The sequence below is a fragment of the Rana temporaria genome, chromosome 4 (assembly GCF_905171775.1).
Source record: "Rana temporaria chromosome 4, aRanTem1.1, whole genome shotgun sequence".
In the NCBI taxonomy this organism is placed as follows: domain Eukaryota; kingdom Metazoa; phylum Chordata; class Amphibia; order Anura; family Ranidae; genus Rana; species Rana temporaria.
The window spans coordinates 961,610-980,300 of NC_053492.1; the positions used below are offsets into that span (position 1 = coordinate 961,610).

The 18,691-nt window shown below is 47.7% G+C and overlaps 1 protein-coding gene across 1 annotated transcript in view; it reads left to right on the plus strand.

The window, feature by feature from the left end:
* The window catches only part of LOC120935211 (zinc finger protein 721-like), a gene marked incomplete at both ends in the record, with an annotated part of 268,323 nt that overhangs the window by 121,948 nt on the left and 127,684 nt on the right, over window positions 1–18,691 (plus strand). The gene's annotated exons all lie outside the window — the stretch shown is intronic.

Consider the following 18,691-nt stretch of genomic DNA (forward strand, 5'->3'; position numbering starts at 1 on the left):
TTCTCTGAAATATTGCCTGTGCCATGCGCAACACAGGAAAGGCAGGGGGAGATTAGAGAGCTGAATGCATGGCTAAAGACCTGGTGTAGGAAGGAGGGATTTGGGTTTCTAGAGCACTGGGCTGACTTTTCATTGGGGTGCAACCTATATGCTAAAGACGGTTTGTACTTGAATGGAAGGGGGTCTGCTGTGCTGGGGGAGAGGTTTATGAAAATGCTGGAGGAGTATTTAAACTAGGATTGAGGGGGGAGGGTGAATTAGAATTGCATCGAGCAGACAGGTCAGTTAGTGGTCAGACATTAATGGAGAGTGGAATGGGGATAGATGGGGGGAGGGTTATGGCAGGTGACAAGAAAGTTCCCATGTTGCAAACAGCCATTGGAAATAATAGTGCCATTTGTACTACTATAAATTATATGAAAAACACCAGAGAAAAATGTAACAATACATTTAAGTGTTTGTTCACCAATGCCAGAAGTCTGCCAAGCAAAACAGGTGAGCTGGAAGCTCTGGTGCATGAGGAGAGCTATGATGTAATCGGTATTGCTGAAACTTGGCTTCAATCCTCACATGACTGGGCTATTAATATTCCTGGCTATGCTCTCTTTCGGAAAGACAGGGTAAAAAGGAAAGGTGGAGGGGTCTGTCTCTATGTGAGAAGTGACCTCAAAGCAAGCGTGAAAGAGAACCTGGTTGATGGAGAGTGTGATGAGGCTGAAGCATTATGGGTGGAACTGCATACAGATGTGCGTAGTTAATCATTGGAGTTTGTTATAGACCACCCAATGTTAATGAGGAGGTGGAGACTCAGCTCCTTGCACAGATGGAAAGGGCTGCAAGGGCTGGGACGGTGATAATAATGGGGGATTTTAACTACCCAGAAATTGACTGGATTAATGGCACTTCTGGGACAGTTAAAGGACAAAAATTTAAAAACCTATTGCAGGACAATTTTATGGTGCAGTTTATTGAGGCCCCAACTAGGAATGATGCCCTGTTGGACCTGATAATCTCAAACCATGCAGAGCTTATTACTAATGTTCAGATAAAGGAACACCTGGGTAGCAGTGATCATAACATGATTTCATTTAATGTTAACTATAAGCAAGAAATACATACAGGAAATATTAAAACTATTTTCCAAGGATGAGGGCTGCTCTCCAGGACTTGGACTGGGAGGGACTATTGGCACCGATGAACACAGAACAGAAATGGGAATTCTTCAAAAAGACTGTGTGGAACCTCACTGCAAAGTATGTTCCCATGGGCAATACGTTTAAAAGGCTAAAAATAAAACCTATGTGGCTCACGGGCAAAGTTAAAAAAGCTATAAACAATAAGAAAGTAGCTTTTAAAAAATATAAAAATGAAGGAACACTAGTGTTGTTTAAATGTTACAAAGAATATAACAGGATATGCAAAAAGGAAATCAAGGATGCAAAAATTCAAAACGAACGACAGATTGCAAAAGATAGGACGAATTCTTCAAATATATTAATAGTAAAAAGGTGAAGTCTGAGCATGTAGGCCCCTTACAAAATAATCTAGAGTGGGTGACTGGGGACAAAGAGAAGGCAAATTTATTAAATGTTTTCTTCAGCTCTGTGTATACAATGGAGCATGGGGGAGCTCATGTCCAAAATGGGGGTGGGAGTGACACAGCCTCAAATCCACAATGGCTCAAAAGTGATATGGTCCAGAAATATTTAGACAGAATAAAGGTGGATAAAGCACCTGGACCTGATGGCTCCATCCACGGATCCTAGGTGAGTTGAGCTCTGTCATTTCAAAGCCACTGTATCTAATATTTAGGGACTCATTAAAGACAGGAATAGTACCACTGGATTGGCGCAGGGCCAATGTGGTGCCCATATTTAAAAAGGGAACACAGTCTTTACCAAGTAACTATAGACCTGTTAGTTTAACTTCTATAGTTGGGAAGATACTGGAACGTTTAATAAAAGACCACATGGATGAGTTCTTGCTGGAAAAAAACTATTTAAGCAGCAGACAACATGGATTCATGAAAGACAGAAGTTGTCAGACTAACCTGATTTCCTTTTATGAAGAGGTAAGTAAAACCCTGGACAGAGGCGTGGCTGTGGACGTGATATATTTGGATTTTGCAAAAGCGTTGGATACAGTTCCGCACACACGGCTCATGTGTAAGGTAAGGTCTACAGGATTGGATATATCAGTTTGTAAATGGATAGAAAACTGGCTGAAAGTCAGAATTCAGAGAGTCGTGGTTAATGATTCTTACTCTGAATGGTCCAAGGTTATCAGTGGTGTACCCCAAGGTTCAGTGCTGGGACCCTTACTTTTCAATATATTTATAAATGATATTGGGTCTGAGATCAAAAGTAACATTTCTGTCTTTGCAGATGACACCAAGCTATGCAGTGGAATAACGTCCTTGCAGGATGTCTCCAATTTACAAGCCGACCTCAATGCTCTCTCTAAGTGGCAGATGAGGTTTAATGTAGATAAATGTAAAGTTATGCACTTGGGGGCTAAGAATATGCATGCATCATACATACTAGGGGGAGTACAACTGGGGGGATCTGTAGTGGAGAAGGATCTGGGGGTTTTAGTTGATCATAAGCTCAATAATGGCATGCAATGCCAAGCTGCGGTTTCCAAAGCGAGGAAAGTCCTTTCTTGTATTAAGAGAGGGATGGACTCCAGAGACAGAGATATCATTTTGCCCCTGTACAAATCATTAGTAAGACCTCATCTGGAATATGCAGTTCAGTTTTGGGCACCAGTTCTCAAAAAGGATATCGGAGAACTGGAGAAAGTGCAGAGAAGAGCAACCAAACTGATAAGAGGCATGGAGGAGCTCAGCTATGAGGAAAGATTAGAGGAACTGAATTTATTCACTCCTGAGAAGAGGAGAATAAGGGGGGATATGATCAACATGTACAAATATATAAGGGGTCCATACAGTGAACTTGGTGTTGAGTTATTCACTTTACGGTCAACACTGAGGACAAGGGGGCACTCTTTACGTCTAGAGGAAAAGAGATTTCACCTCCAAATACGGAAAGGTTTCTTCACAGTAAGAGCTGTGAAAATGTGGAACAGACTCCCTCCAGAGGTGGTTCTGGCCAGCTCAGTAGATTGCTATAAGAAAGGCCTGGATTCTTTCCTAAATGTACAGAATATAACTGAGTACTAAGATTTGTAGGTAAAGTTGATCCGGGGTAAATCCGATTGCCTCTCGGGGGATCAGGAAGGAATTTTTTCCCCTGCTGTAGCAAATTGGATCATGCTCTGCTGGGGTTTTTTGCCTTCCTCTGGATCAACTGTGGGTATGGAGTTGGGTGTATAGGATTTTACTGTGTTTTTTATTTTTTGTGGTTGAACTGGATGGACTTGTGTCTTTTTTCAACCTAACTATGTAACTAGTAAATGGGTCCTCTGATCTCCTACCAGATCATTTCTTTATTCATGGACCTTAGTCAGAGAGTGAGGAAACAACGAGAACTGTCTTTTATAGGAGTGACAGTGATGAGGGGATTATATCATCTTCCCAACACAAGAAGTTCTGCACTTCCTTATTTAGTGCATGATTTAGTCATGAATAACAGCGGGGCTGAGCCCCACCAGAGGTCAGAGAGTGAGGATGGGGGGAGAACAACCAAGATGAAGACTGGACTGATCCTGAAGACCTCCATCATTGGGTTATTGACTCCTCCCTCATTATCACTTTCTGTTTAAGGTTCCAAAGTCTGAGGATGTTATCACATTATTATCAATAGGGTTGTCCCGATACCGATACTAGTATCGGTATCGGGACCGATTCCGAGTATTTGCGGGAGTACTTGTACTCCCGCAAATACCCCCGATACCGAAATTGAATACTTACCCCCCGCGCCGCCGCCGTCACGCCGCATCCCGCCGCCGTTACGCCGCATCCCCGCTACCGCCGACTGGGTAATACGGGAGGGGAACATTACAGCTTTCATTTGAATAGCTATTCAAAGCTGTAATGTTCCCCGCGCGTATTAACCAGTTGGCGGCAGCGGGGATGCAGGTAAGGGGGACATGGCTGGATATGGGGGGGAGACATGGCTGGATGGGGGGAGACATGGCTGGATGGGGGGAGACATGGCTGGATGGGGGGGAGACATAGCTGCATGGGGGGAGACATGGCTGCATGGGGGGAGACATGGCTGCATGGGGGGGGAGACATGGCTGCATATGGGGGACATGGCTGGATGGGGGAGGGACATGGCTGCATGGGGGGAGACATGGCTGGATGGGGGGGAGACATGGCTGGATATGGGGGGGACATGGCTGCATGGGGGGAGACATGGCTGCATATGGGGGACATGGCTGCATATGTGGGGACATGGCTGGATATGGGGGGGACATGGCTGGATATGGGGGGGACATGGCTGGATATGGGGGGGACATGGCTGGATATGGGGGGACATGGCTGGATATGGGGGGGACATGGCTGGATATGGGGGGGACATGGCTGGATATGGGGGGAGACATGGATGCATATGGGGGGGACATGGCTGCATATGGGGGGGACATGGCTGCATCTGGGGGAGACATGGCTGCATGGGGGGGAAACATGGCTGGATGGGGGGGAGACATAGCTGGATATGGGGGGGACATGGCTGCATGGGGGGGAGACATGGCTGCATATGGGGGGACATGGCTGGATATGGGGGGACATGGCTGGATATGGGGGGGACATGGCTGGATATGGGGAGAGACATGGCTGCATATGGGGGGGACATAGCTGCATATGGGGGGGACATAGCTGCATATGGGGGGGACATGGCTGCATATGGGGGGGACATAGCTGCATATGGGGGGGACATGGCTGGATATGGGGGGAGACATGGCTGGATATGGGGGGGGACATGGCTGTATATGGGGGGGACATGGCTGGATATGGGGGGGACATGGCTGCATATGGGGGGACATGGCTGCATATGGGGGGGACATGGCTGCATATAGGGGGGACATGGCTGGATAATGGGGGGGACATGGCTGCATATGGGGGGGACATGGCTGGATATGGGGGGGACATGGCTGCATCTGGGGGGACATGGCTGCATTTGTGGGGGGACATGGCTGCATTTGGGGACACATTTAAAAAAAAGAATCGGTATTCGGTATCGGAGAGTACATGAAGAAAAGTATCGGTACTTGTACTCAGTCCTAAAAAAGTGCTATCGGGACAACCCTAATTATCACCATGTAAAAGTCTGTGCTCCAATCACATCATCAGATATAAAATGTCCAGCTGGTAGAAAATGGGTGTAAGAAAAGAGAATACATATTATGTGTATATATAGCAGTGGGTAGAGGGGAGAGAGCAGAAGTCAGGACTATGTAATGTACAACATATTGTATAAGATACAACAGATAGCACTATATAGTATCAGAATGATGTAATGTACAATATAGAGTATATAGTGCAGGGGTCAGGAGTATGTAATGTACAACATAGAGTATATAGTGCAGGGGTCAGGAGTATGTAATGTACAATATAGAGTATATAGTGCAGGGGTCAGGAGTATTTAATGTACAACATAGAGTATATAGTGCAGGGGTCAGGAGTATGTAATGTACAACATAGAGTATATAGTGCAGGGGTCAGGAGTATGTCATGTACAACATAGAGTATATTGTGCAGGGGTCAGGAGTATGTAATGTACAATATAGAGTATATTGTGCAGGGGTCAGGAGTATGTAATGTACAATATAGAGTATATAGTGCAGGGGTCAGGAGTATGTAATGTACACCATAGAGTATATAGTGCAGGGGTCAGGAGTATGTAATGTACAATATAGAGTATATAGTGCAGGGGTCAGGAGTATGTAATGTACAATATAGAGTATATAGTGCAGGGGTCAGGAGTATGTAATGTACAACATAGAGTATATAGTGCAGGGGTCAGGAGTATGTCATGTACAACATAGAGTATATAGTGCAAGGGTCAGGACTATGTAATGTACAATATAAATGATACAGTGTAAGGGTCAGGACTCATAATATTGGTATTCAGTAATCAGTGTTGGGTGAAATGTTTACATGAGACAAGTTGCAGAGATCCCACACCGCTGCCTCCCATCTCCTGAGACTGCACTCAGTGACTTGGGTCTGAGACTATACAGACATATCCCTCCACCCGGCACAGCCAGCAGACAACAGAACAAGTAATCCCGGGAGAATTGTTCTGTCAGAGATCATGCTAGACCCGGGTATGGGGCAGAAGACCCAAAGCACATACCCCAGGTGTCTAGGTAGAGCAACATCTATGGTGAAAATCGACCTTTTGCTGATCCCCAGAATTTCCATAAATCCAGTCTAGAGACATAAATTGTGTCTGCAGCACAGAGAAGGAAGATTATCACCCAGTCCCCGCCCTACTCTGGACCAATCAGTGAGCAGTATGGGTGGAGGAATGGATTTAGTGTTACCCACTTAACGACCGTCCCATAACCGACTGACGGCTACATGGCGGTTCATTAATTCTTGGAGGACGTACATTGACGTCCTCCCAGAATCGCACCCCCTGGGAGGACGTCAATCATGGAAAATGGCCCCTGATAGCGGCTGTTTTCCAAGTGATCGCTACATGAAATGACGAAGTGATCACTTGTAAACAAACTGGCGTCATACACAGTGGGAGGGGAGGGGGAGAGATCGTGGCAGCAGCACTGTGGGCTGGATCTGTAGTGCCCACAGTGCTGCTCAGTGACAATTGCAGTCACATCCATCCCTCCATACCCGGCCGCACTCTGCCATACCCGGCCGCACTCTGCCATACCCGGCCGCACTCTGCCATAACCGGCCGCACTCTGCCATAACCGGCCGCACTCTGCCATAACCGGCCGCACTCTGCCATAACCGGCCGCACTCTGCCATAACCGGCCGCACTCTGCCATACCCCGGCCGCACTCTGCCATACCCGGCCGCACTCTGCCATACCCGGCCGCACTCTGCCATACCCGGCCGCACTCTGCCATACCCGGCCGCACTCTACCATACCCGGCCGCACTCTACCATACCCGGCCGCACTCTGCCATACCCGGCCGCACTCTGCCATACCCGGCCGCACTCTGCCATACCCGGCCGCACTCTGCCATACCCGGCCGCACTCTGCCATGCTCTGCTGTACTCGGCCTCTATATGTGGCCAGGCTGTGGAAGTCTCACACATGTGGTATCGCCGTACTCAGGAGGAGGAGGAGAATCTATTTTGGGGTGTCATTTTTGGTATGTACATGCTATGTGTTAGAAATATTGTACAAATGGACAACTTTGTGTTAAAAAAAAATGTGTATTAACCACTTCCCGCCCGCCGGCCGTCATATGACGTCCTTGACTTTGTGCGGGGATATCTGAATGATGGGTGCAGCTACAGACATCATTCAGATATCAGCTTTTTCAGCCGGCGATTCCCTACACCATAAGAATGATCCTGGCGGCTGTTCCACTGCTTGATCGTTCTTATGGGAGGCGAGAGGGGACGCTCCCCCACCCTCCGGTGCTTCTACCGACTCACCGCTACGATCGAAGCCAGGATCGTTTTTTTGGGGGGGATTTCAGGCTTCCCAGCCTAGAGGTGAGATGTGGAGTATTATTGACCCCCCCCCCCCATATCTCACTGTAAAGAGGACCTGTCATGCCATATTCCTATTACAAGGGATGTTTACATGAATAGGAATAAAAGTGATCAAAAAATCTGTTTTTGGGAAAAAGTGTTAAACTAAAATAAAGTAAAATGAACAATAAAAAAATAAAAATAATTTAAGCGCCCCTGTCCCCGTGTGCTCGCAGGCAGAAACTAACGCATCTGAAAACAGTGTTCAAACCACACATGTGAGATATCGCTGCGAACGTTAGAGCGAGAGCAATAATTCTAGCCCTAGACCTCCTCTGTAACTCAAAACATGTAACCAGTAAAAAAATAAAGCGTCGCCAATGGGGATTTTTAAGTAGCAAAGTTTGGCGCCATTCCACGAGCGTGTGCAATTTTGAAGGGTGACATGTTGGGTACCTATTTATACGGCGTAACTTCATCTTTCACACTATGTAAAAACATTGGGCTAACTCACTCTCCCTGAAGACGTTAACCTAACAAAACGTACGTCGGCGGCGTAGCCTGGTCACGTGTACTCTGGCTTGCGCCCTAAGAAGGTGGAACGCACGCCGCCACGGAGGTGGAGGAGCCTGTGCTATCCTTACGAGTCTGCAGCCCCAGTGGCGGGATGGGCACCTTTTAATGTAAGCGGCCATTTGGCCTTATGTTATCTTTTTATCCTTTTAAAATAAAAAGTTTGCACTATGGAAGCTTTGGTTTTGTGTTTCATTTCCCATCTCTGAAACGGAGGACAAGAGGTACTACATTCATTTCCTGTCTATGGCAAGTTGTGCAGGCACGATCCTGTCTGTGATCTGTTTTTAGTTTTTTTTTATAAATAAACTTTATTAAAAAAAAATCTTTACATATAACATTTACCATGCCTTGACACTTAAAAGGCAGCTCGATACTACCATCCTTTACTATATGGTGGTTTCCGGTCCTCCCCAAATAAAAAAAAAGGGGGAGGGAGAACGCAGGAAGACGTTTGTGATTATAAAAAATGTATTACATATATATATATATATATATATATATATATATATATATATACACAGTATGTATTCCTAGTGCTATATACTTGTGATATTTATTATTTATTATGTTCCTCTGTGCCTTCTTATATTTATTTGTCTGTGATTCAGGTTTACCTCCCTTATTGAGGGGTAAACACCCCCCAAAAAAAGGGGTTGTATTTAAAATGTTATATTTATATGTGTCTTCTTATTTATAATTATAGTATTACCTTCTGAATTATATTTGTTTTTGGATCCTCCCCCTTCCCTCCCCCCCAAAAAAAGGGGAAGAGGAGAAAGAGAGAAGAAAAAAACCACCCACACGTTCTTCTCTCTCCCCTCCCCAAAATCAAAGTCTTGAAGGGATCTGACATTTAAAAAAAAAATATTCAGTTACATCAGCATCAGGTGCTTGGTAGCTAGTGGTGATCCAAGCCTGATTCATTTTTATGAAGGTCAGTCAATCGACGGAGTCGGTGGAGAGGCGCACCCTGTGATCGGTAACAAAGCCTCCAGCAGCACTGAATGTGCGTTCTGAAAGGAGGACAAGCCAGTAGCTCAATTGCATACTGTGCAAGCTCTGGCCAGTGATCCATCCTCAAGACCCAGTAAGCCAGAGGATTTTCGGTGGGGAAGGTGTCCAAGTCTGATCTTGCCCCTAGGTATTCCCGGACCATGTAAACCAGACGCTGGCGATGGTTGCTGGAACCGGTCATACCTTGGGGCTGCGGACTAAAAAAATTGTCTCAACGCAGCGGTCAGACGGCCACCTTCTCCACCGCTCCTTCTGTGACTCACCGAAGCCTCAGCAACACGTTGTCCAGGACCAGGATTTTGTAACCCCCCCAGTCTCTGGGAACGCGTTGCACAGACCTTTCTGCAAGGCCTCCCGAAGATGTTTTATCTTCTGCTCCCTCTGCACCGGCAAGATAAGGTCCGCAACCTTACTCTTGTAATGTGGATCAAGGAGAGTTGCCAGCCAGTAATGATCCCTCTCCTTGATAGCACAAATACGAGGATCCTTCCACAGGCATTGCAGGATCAGGGAGGCCATGGGTTTCTTGGGACTTTAATTGATCCCTTGAAGACTACTGCTGATGCTGAGTGCTAGGCTCCACCTCCATGCTTACACAATCATCCTCCTCATCCTATTCCTGTGTGATAGGTGGGCCCGCAGGAACACTGTCTGGATAAAGGGGGCCTTGAGAGGTAAGGAAACCCTCCTCTTCCTCTGTTTTGACTCAAAAAGTCCCCTGTCCATTATTCCACGCAGCGTGTCCTCCAACAGGTAGACAAGAGGGACAGTGTCACTGATGCATGCAAGGTCACAGCTCACCATCCCCGTGGCCTCCTCAAATGGTGACAGGACAGTGCATGCATCCCTGATCATGGCCCACTGGCGTGGGAAAACAAAACACGCTCCCCTGACCCAGTTCTGCTGCCATATTGGCACATATACTCATTGATGGCCCTCTGCTGCGTGTGCAGCCGCTGCAGCATGGCCAACGTAGAGTTCCACCTGGTGGGCATGTCACAGATTAGACGGTTCTTGGGCAGGTTGTATTCCCTTTGGAGGTCTGCCAGCCGAGCACTGGTATTATATGACCGGCCAAAATGCACACAGAGTTTCCTGGCCTTCTTCAGGACATCCTGTAAGCCCGGGTACCTGCCCAAGAACCGCTGCACCACCAAGCTAAGGACATGAGCAAAACAGGGCACATGGGTCAGTTGTCCCTGTCGCAGGGCAGAGAGGAGGTTGGTGCCATTGTCGCAAACCACCATTTCTGGCTTAAGCTGGCATGGCGTCAACCATCTCTGAGCCTGCCCCTGCAGAGCTGACAGAACCTCTGCCCCAGTGTGACTCCTGTCCCCCAAGCACACCAGCTCAAGCACCGCATGGCATCTCTTTGCCTGCGTACCCCCTTGAACGCCTACGGAGCACCGCTGGTTCTGAGGACGCATCAGCACAGGAAGAGGCCACAGAGGAAGACGAAGAGGAGGGGGTGTAGGAGAGAGATGTGTCACAACCAGTAGTAGCATTTTGGAGGCGTGGTGGCGGAACAACCTCCAACACTACTGCACCTTGTCCTGCGTCCTTCCCAGCTGCCAGCAGAGTCACCCAATGCGCCGTGAAAGAGAGGTAACGTCCCTGTCCATGCCTGCTGGACCATGAGTCAGCGGTAATATGCACCTTACCACTGACCGCCCTGTCCAGCAAGGCATGGACATTGCCTTCCACATGGCGGTAGAGAGCCAGAATCGCCTTCCGTGAGAAAAAGTGGCGTTTGGGAACTTGCCACTGAGGTACCGCACATTCCACAAACTCACGGAAGGGAGCAGAATCTACCAACTGAAAGGCAGCAGTTGAAGTTCTAGCAATTTAGCCAAGCTAGCATTCAACCGCTGGGCATGTGGATGGCTGGGAGCAAACTTCTTTCGGCGCTGCAGCAGCTGGGGCAGGGAAACTTGCCTGGTACAATCTGCCATTGGTGTACCGATAGTAGATTGCCCGCAAGTACTTGGCTGTGACACACCTAATTCTACACCTTCAGTCCTATCAGTGCAGGCTTCAGAGAGGACTGAAGGTATAGTGGGGTTGGAGACCCTGATGAGGGGCAAGGGGAGGTTTGCTTGGTGTGGGTCTTTTATGCAAGTTTGCCAACGAACTGCATGATAGGTCGACATATGTCTGGTCAAGCATGTGGTGCCCAAGCGGGTGTTGTTTTGGCCACGTGAGATACACTTGAGACATATGTTGCAAATAGCAGTGGTGCAATCTGATGCACTCATCTCAAAAAAGGCCCACACCAAAGAACTTTTGGAATAACGCTGAGAGACAGCAGCGCCCTGCACATGCAAAGCTCTGTGTTGTGATGCAGTTGGTGTGATTACCTTAAGCTGGCCCCTGGAGGGCATCCTGCCTCGTTGGAGATGTGCCTCCTCCTCCTCTCTCCTATCAGGCACCCACATACAGTCAGTGACCTCATCATCCCCTCCCTCTTCATCACTGTAGAAAACCTGGCAGTATGCTGCAGCTGGGGGAACAAGACTGCCAGATTGCTGTCCTTCTTGGGCACCCCCTCTCTCTGGGCTCACATTACTGCCTTCCTCTAGCTGTGTACCATCATCGGAGCCTTCGAAACGCTGTGCATCCTCCTGCAGCATGTACCCAACACTGTGGTCAAACAGTACGGGGGACTCCTCAGGAGGACATGGTGGGGCTAGGGAAGGAGTGACAGATGCCATTGAGCAGAGGGAAGATGACACCTTGGCAGCTGCTTTGCCAGACAAAGTACCCTGAGCTTGGGTGAGAGAGGATGAGGACGGCTTGGTCATCCACTCTACCAAGTCTTTGGCATGTTGCTGCTCAACACGGCCAGCTGTCGAAAAAAAAGGACGAGCGTGTCCTACGGTCACGTGCTGATGAGGATGCACCGTGTCCATGACCAACACTGAGTCTGCTTGCCCTCGTGACTCTCTGCCTCTCCTTGTTGTCCTTCCAGACATACTAATGGCCTGCAGAGGACACGGGCAGTACACACACCTCGTAGCTTTAGGTGCACACTGCAGATGACACAGGCAGTACACACCAAGTATCTTTAGGTGCAAACTGCAGAGGACACGGGCAGTACACACCAAGTATCTTTAGGTGCAAACTGCAGAGGACACAGGCAGTACACACCAAGTATCTTTAGGTGCAAACTGCAGAGGACACAGGCAGTACACACCAAGTAGCTTTAGGTGCAAACTGCAGAGGACATGAGCAGACACACCAAGTATCTTTAGGTGCAAACTGCAGAGGACACAGGCAGTACACACCAAGTAGCTTTAGGTGCAAACTGCAGAGGACATGAGCAGACACACCACGTAGCTTTAGGTGCACACTGCAGAGGACACAGGCAGTACACACACTACGTAGCTTTAGGTGCACACTGCAGAGGACACGGGCAGTACACACCACGTAGCTTTAGGTGGAAAACTGCAGAGGACACGGGCAGTACACCACGTGAGGATACTGCGGCTAGCACAATCACCTACCTGCCAGTAAATTAGGAAGAGCGGATCTAGCTATACTATACAGTGTATAAATATATGTACAACACCTGGGTTGCATATATATCCTCTACACACTGTAACTTTAACTGACTAGCCTCCCGGCTCTATCTACCTAGAAAAAATGACACTCTCTCTGTTAACCACCGCAACACACTACACAAGGACGACCTGCAGGCGGCCACCCTGGCTTTGGCCAATTATGGGTCTCCGTTTTTTGCAAGCTGTGATTGGCCAAAGCATGCGGGTCATAGTGCATGCTTGGCCAATCACCAGCCAGCGATGCACTGCGATGACGCAGTGAATTATGGGCCATGACACGCCACTCGAACTTGGCGCGAACGGCCCATAATGTTCAAAATTTGGCGAATGAGTGAACAGCCGATGTTCGAGTCGAACATGAGTTCGACTCGAACACAAAGCTCATCCCTATTCGCTACACATCATGGCTTTCATACGCAGGCTCATTTGGTTATCCCTACAGTTTAGGTTCCACATCCACTGCAGGTTTATTAGTGGGGTGCAGAATTCGGCAGCAGACGCTCTGTCTCGTTTTCATATCTCGTCCTTTTTCCAGCAGGTTCCGGATGCAGACCTCTGTGCCACCCCGTCCCTGCATGTCTCGCTGTTGAGGATGGATTAAACACGCACTGGGCAGGGGCATTAGGGTTGATTGACAGGTGACTGTCTATCAACACAAGGAGGGCTTACAGTACGGCCTGGAGAACATTTCAGTCTTTCCTAACGCGGTACCCTAGGTCAGATTGTTTTTATAATCACTACTTTTTGTCTTTTGTGGCCTACTGTCATTTTCAACTGAAACTGTCCCACAATACCATCAAGGGGTATTTGGCAGGTAGCCAACATTTTATTTCTCTACTTCATGCCGGTAGGCAGTCATTGTTTGCAGCTCATTCTGTGAAAGCTATCCTCAGGGGTATTCAGAAGAGCAACCCCCCGAGCCCTACTAACAGGCTGCCTATCACAGGACACATCTTCCGGGCCATGTCGGATATTTTGTCTAGGTCTCCTTTTGGGCAGCTACCTAGCCTGGTGCTGAAGGCGGCTATTTATTTAGCCTTTTATGGTTTCCTTAGAGCGGGGGAGTTCGCTTGTGTAACGGTCACCACCGTTTACGACCTTCCATCAACCCACGACAGCTTATACGACACTCCAACCAACAGGACCCGATCCATCCCATTTCCCCAGAATCAAGACGAGACACGCAGCTCTGTACTTGTTCCAAAATGTATGAACACTTTAATGGTCTCTTCTCAGCTTTTTATGCAGTTACAAGCATGTGACAGTAATCAAAGAGACAATGAAATCTCCACCCTCCTCATCACACACTGGGGGCTTCCATACAGATTTTAGAGAGACACTTTGGCACCGGTCTATAATTAACATGATCCAATTACTACCCCTGAGGGGTCACATTCCTTTCAATAGAATTCAAACAAAACACCCTCACACAATGAGTTCCCTTCAATCCACATCTCCGACAGCAAGGTATTTACACCTGTAATTCAGTAGGCTTTAAACCGTACTGGTGCCACCTATTACCAGGGATACACAGAGCTATACACTGGAATGAATCATTAAGGACTTTTATTGCCAACATTTGTTAACCTCTCCATGTTATGGACTGTAGTTACCTAGTTTTTCAACCATCAAGGCAGATCTACCCATCTGCTTAGCCGTGCTTGGCTGATTACCTCGTGTATATATCCCTCTGTGTGAACACATCCCTGGATTAGGTACTCTGTCTATTGCTTACCAGCAATTTACTGCAATACCATGTTATGCAACTTTATTTTTCAATCTATGATTTCATTTTCCTAATTGGTTGAAGTACTTTCCCTTTGTGGATCATAACCAACTTTAGGCCATTACATGACCGTTCGTTGATTATCACCAACACGGGTTATTTTTTAATGAGATATCTATGCTACTGAGGAAGCGCTAACCCCAAAAGCGCGCAACATGTCGAGCAAGCCCTCCTGTTCCTCTGGATAAACCACCTGGTCACTTGTGATATAACCCTACTCATGATTTTGTTTCTTATTGTTTGAAGCTTTTTATGTTAGAACCATACAATGAATGTGAACCTTGTGTGTGGAACCAGTTATTAATTTAATTTCATTTGTGATTTTATATCTATAACTGCTTTTACGATATTTCTATATCAAGAATAAAAACCTTTTCTAGTTTTTCATACCATTTTGTACCGTGTGCCTTTAAAGCCCAACCTACTAGTCCTTAGTTTAAATTCTAGGCTTTAAACCGTGTTATCACACAATGAAATGTCTTTCAGGGGCCAGCCTCACTTAGCATTTCAACAGCCTGTTACACAGAGGAATGAGTCACTGTCCTGTTGACCTGGTCAGGTCAACATAAACCACTTGTAATATTCCAGTATATCCTGCAAACATTAATTATGATTTATTAGCCACCCTATGCCCAAAAGGGCACAGGGTGAACTTAGACCCAAGAGTTATTAGTGACGCTGACACAGGAGTACCTCTCATCCTTCCAAAGTCTCTGGGTGTCACGGGTCATTCCGTTACATATTTCCCCTTTCCGTGGGAGACTGACACAGGAGGGAACCCCAAACGGGTTGACTCCGAAGTTAGTCAGTAGTTCCAGTCCTCCAATGCTGGTATCCATACTGTACCCCAAATAAATTGCTCCAAACAAAGCATTACTCACCCCGCCAACCTCTGCCTCTCTCAGAGAACATGCCTGCCGCTGGGGAGAGGCCTGGACTGGCCCTTCTCCCTGGAGTCATTTTAGCCGCTGGGGAGGAGACAGGGTGACTGGGCTCAGTCCATCATGCTGTTGGGGATCTGGGCCAACTGCCCCCCATTCCTGGGGTATACCAGTGGAGACTGAAGTCCCATCCACTGGTGCTAGGTGAAAATCCCCTGGTGCTTGCAAAGCAAAGCCGACATTCTCCTGTCTCAGTGCCGCACCATTTTCTGGGGTTGTGTCAGTGGAGACTGTAGTCCCATCCACTACCCCAGGAACCCCCTCTTCTGTTAGTTGAGAGCAGAAGCTTGTGGCACTCTGCTTTGTTGCCAGCTCTTCTGGTGGGTTGCTGCGAGTGGAGACCACAGTCCCATCCACTATCACAGGAACTCCCTCTCCTGCTAGTTCTGAGCAGAGGCCTGGGGCACTCTGCTCTGTTGCCAGCTCTTCTGCTGGGTTGCTGCGAGTGGAGACCACAGTCCCATCCACTACCACAGGGTCCCCCTCTTCTGTTAGTTGGGAGCAGAGGCCCGTGGCACTCTGCTCTGTTGCCAGCTCTTCTGCTGGGTTGCTGTGAGTGAAGACCACAGTCCCATCACCCGATGTCAGCTCAAGCTGCAGCGGTCAGCAGCATCCTGCCCCGCTGCCAGTGATTCAGCTGGGAGTAAAAACTTTACAACCTCAGCTTGTTGCTGGAGAGAGGGGCAAACTGCCCCGGCTCCCTGGAACTCCACATCATCTGCTTCAGCTTTGGGAATGGCAATCTTCAGATTTTCCACTGCCGATTCATCATCCAGGATTTCATAGTTGTCATCTGAAATGTCCTCATAGTCCCAGGCAACGGGAGCCCCACCCTGCTGCTGAGCAGAGTCTAGCAGCTGTCTGTAGGCGATCTCCAGCTCCCATTCCTGAACGGCCAGAAACTCCAAATCTTCCTGTAACCAGTGGCCTTCCGAGATATTCAATTTTTCCTCTCTGTGCTCCATTATGTCCTTCAAGCGCCACTCCCGATCATCCCCGAAGTCTGGATCACTGGACATCCTCCAATACAACAATCCCAGGCCATCATAGTCATAGCCTTCCACGGGGCTGTCATCCGCTGACCACGGGCACTCTTGGGCTACATACCACTGGAGGGCTCTGTAGCTCTCGTCCAACCGCATCTCTGCCCGGATCAGCCTGCTTAACTCTGCTGTCCACTCCTGCTTCAGTTGTTCCCCCAACAACGGCATTCGTACATCATACTGCGACCAGTACCTTACATGGATGGAGGGCAGGACCTTTCCTTGTTGTTGCTGCTCCAGAGCTAGCGCTTCCTTCCAGAGTCATATCCGACCATCCCAGCAGGGCCTCCTCTGATACTGGTCCTCTGTGCTGTATCCGCATCTCTTGTAACCTCCTTTTGAATTCCTCTTCCATGGAGACTGGTATCTGTACCTCTCCTCTCTCTTCAGTTGGTGCTGCTGTGACTTCTGCTGCTGCAGCATTTCCACAAGTTCTGCGATAATGTCCCTTTTCTTACGGTTGCTGGCCGGTCTGCCCCGCCTCTCCAGTAAGTCCATGAGGGAAGAGAGCTTCGTCCGTTCATAGTGTCCTTGTAGCCGTCCTTCTGGCGATGGAATCATCCCACTGCTGCCACCACTTGTAACGGTCACCACCGTTTACGACCTTCCATCCACCCAAGACAAGATAGCTTAGCCGACACTCTGACAATCCTGCATACACGATCCATTCCCCCAGAATCAAGACGAGACTCAGCTCTGTACTTGTTCCAAAATGTATGAACGCTTTAATGGTATCCTTAGCTTGCTTATATATCCAGTACAGCATGTTAAAGTTAATCACAGGAACAATGAAATCTCCACCCCCCTCATCACACACTGGGGCAAATTACTAATTAGTATCCAGACATTTCGGCACCGGGCTATAATTAACATGAGCTAATTACTACACCTGAGAACTCACATTCCTTTAGATAATGACATTCAGTGGAGTTAATTACTAATTGTAACAGAATGCATTATCCAGACAGCCTGGCTTGACAAGTTCCCCTTAACATAATTGACATGCTAATTCAATACACCTGAAAGGAGACTGCTACTTAATCCACATCTTTAGACAGACTTCTGTCTCTGACAAAAAGGTATTTACACCTGGGCATCAATAGGCTTTAAACCATGTTATCACACAATGGAAAGGTCTTAGGAGCAGAACTGAATTAACACCTCTACAGCCTTACACAATGGACAATGGAATATCTTAGGAGTCTATTGACCTGGTTGTGAGTCCACATGAAATCACCTGTAATATGAACTATCAGTAATGTCCCATCTCATGTAATACATGAATTATGATTTACCAGCCACCCTATGCCCAAAAGAGGCACAGGGTGAACTTAGACCCAAGAGTCCTTAGGGCCGCTGGCACAGGAGTATCCCCCATCCCTCAAAAGTCTCTGGGCGTCACGGGTCATCCCGTTACAGCTTGTACGGGAGATAATTCCTGTACACTGATTAGTCAGTCGATCAGGTACCCTGACCATTTCGTGTTACACCTAGAGGCATGTAAAACGCAGGAAACTGGGGCTGGTACCGATATCAGGGATTTCATCATTAAGGCTGGTTGGTGCCCAGTTTCGGTTTTACTCATGGCCCAGTTATCAGGGAACCCAGGGATAGTCCTCTTTTGACGGTTATCGGGGCCCCTCTCACCTCTGCACTTTTCATAAAGTATTGTTGCACCCTCTTAGGGAATCATGTTACTCCAGGTACATCCCAGAGCCACTCATTGAGAGGCCTCAAGCATTTGTTCATTTGGCCAATTAATTTGTATTGTTTCAATAAACCTCCTTTATATACTCATCCTAATGTCTTTTGTTTTTACCCCCTTTTAGGCATACTGACCACGGCACACCCCAGGTCACCTTTCACCTTTCTTCTGTTTCCTTCCCCTAGTTCCACAAGAGGCTCTGAGTACAAATAAATTGTGTCTGCAGCACAGAGAAGGAAGATTATCACCCAGTCCCCGCCCTACTCTGGACCAATCAGTGAGCAGTATGGGTGGAGGAATGGATTTAGTGTTAATGACCCACCTGTGCTGATCTCTGTAGGAGTGTCCTCCTCTATAAATGTCCCCGTTATTCCATCCTCCTCCATAGACTGCTGATCATCCCTCACATACGTCTCTTCTTCTTCTGATTTCACCTCAAATTCTATATCGATTGGATCTCCACTCTAAACCAAGAAAATGAGAGAGAATA